This window comes from Cavia porcellus, unplaced genomic scaffold (assembly GCF_034190915.1).
Source record: "Cavia porcellus strain 051 isolate PalLab524CR breed Dunkin Hartley unplaced genomic scaffold, mCavPor4.1 scaffold_38, whole genome shotgun sequence".
NCBI lineage: Eukaryota > Metazoa > Chordata > Mammalia > Rodentia > Caviidae > Cavia > Cavia porcellus.
Window position 1 is genome coordinate 811356 of NW_026947521.1, and position 2224 is coordinate 813579.

Consider the following 2224-nt stretch of genomic DNA (forward strand, 5'->3'; position numbering starts at 1 on the left):
CGACATCCCGGCCGCCCCTAAGGCGCCGCAACAGGCGGAAGCGGAGGCGTGGCGTCCTCCTGATCAGCTCCACCTTCCCGCAGCGTCGCCCCGCCCGTGGGGCGCGCGGGTGGATGCCAGCGCATGCGTACGGGCGGCCGCTTGGCGTCCCTCTGGGCGTGTCCGCGGCGCTGACGCCTCATTGGCAGTTCCTCTGGGGGCGTGACGCGCGTTCTCGCCGCTGTTCTCTGTGAGGACTCGGGCTCTCAGGGCACTCGAAGTTGGTTTTGTTTCTCCTGTGCTTGTCTTTATTGGTAATTTTAATAACTGAGTGACAAGACGGACGAAATGAGGAGGGGGCGAATACCCAAGCCTTAATGTTGGGGCGCTTAGACCATAAAGGACTATTTAAAGAGTTGGGTGAGAGTCAGTTTTACATATTTAAGTTGTGGATCACACTTGATTAAAAATAAGGGTAGAATAAAAAGAAGGAATACGGAGTTCAAGTTGAAACATTTCGTTATTGTTAGATCAACAGCCAGAAAGTTTCGATTCCCGATTTCTTCTGTGCTTTCCTCGCTCCGCAGCGGGTTGGGAGCATTAGATTTCCGCTCTGAAGCCGCGTCCGCTGGGTCTGTCCCGCATTCTCGGGTGTGCTCAGCTTGGAAAGAATGGAAACGAAAAAGTTTAACTCGTTTACAAGTGCAGGACTTTGGAGCAGCTGTCCAGATTCACACTGCGTGGACAGATGGCTAAACTCACCGCCTCGCTTATAAAATTGGGAAAAAATAATGCCTACCACATAGACATTTTGGGAGAGAAAATGGTATAGAATGGTGCTTGTCGTGTTGGCGAGCACATATTTGTGTCAGGCATAGTTTTTCTTCTAGCAGTTTCTTTAAAGGGCTTCCAGAAAAATCAAGATACATCAACAGAGCTTTTGTTCCACAACTTGGGCCGTGTAAGAAAGAAATTTCATCTTTAGTTAGAGATTTTTCAAAGTTCTACTTTGTCTTTATTTACATTCTGCAGTGTGTAGAATTCCCCACAGGGTGGCAGAAAATAATTTGAAATCGCAGTTATGTTTTGTAAGCGTGTGTGTGACCTTTAGTTTTCCTTCGTTTTAGTAACTACCATTTAATAAACTAGATCAGTGTTTGCTTTGGTTTTCAGTAAGCCATTCTACTATTTTCCTTTTTATTCCCGTCTCATGAGTTATTCATGCTTATTGTTGAAGTTTTAGAAACTACAGATATGCCAAATGATAATCACGATTAATGTTAGATTTAGATTTGTGTGTACATAGAACCATATACATGAACATATAGCTTTATAAAAATAATGCATCTCATAATTTAAAGTCTTTTTTCATTTAAAAAATGTTCTTTTCATGTCAAAATATTTTAATGTCATATTTTTAAAAGATTATTAGCATCTTGTATTGAACATTTAGGTTGTATAGTTTTAAAAAAACAACTGCAAACCAGGTCCCAATGGCGTGCACCTGTAGTGCCCAGACTTGGAAGCTCTAATGGGAAGATGCAGAGTTCAAGCCAGCCAGCCTGGGCTACATGGCAAAACCTTGTGTCAAATACACCAAAATCCAAATAAACACAAAAACAAAACAAATAACAATGACAATCCTTCCCAACCCAGCACTTTGTAATGTCCAAAAAATCAGAAACATAGGACTAACATTGCCAAATAATACATTAGTTATATCTTCAAGTATGTTCAATATATTTTCCTTCAACTTCCATGGAAGTGTCTCAGAATCAATGAATCCAATTGTTACTCTGAAAAGTATTTAAAATACACTATTTTCTGTGTTTCCAAACTTCCTGCATAATAGTGTATTTTAAAGATTATTGTTCCTCTGTGTATCCTTCAACAGACAGACCTTTAGAGACATTTAGATTCTTTTTTTTTGTATTTAGATTCTTAAGTGAAAATGAATTCTGAAAAAAAAACCTCATGCTTTCTGGAGCCTCATAGAAAGTATTACATAGAAAGTGATTTGTTAAAAAAAATTGATTTGTTAACTCAGAGTCACCATCAACATTTTCCTTTGTGGGTCCTAGCTTTGGTCTAATGTAAATAGGCATTCCTCACCCTAAAATTCTACCGATAGTCACTGTTTTCTTCTGGAGGTTTCATAATTTCTATTTTTTAACATGAATTTCAGATCCAAGTGGAGTTTTATGTACATGCTTGAAATATAAAACAGGGCATCTGGTTTTATTAA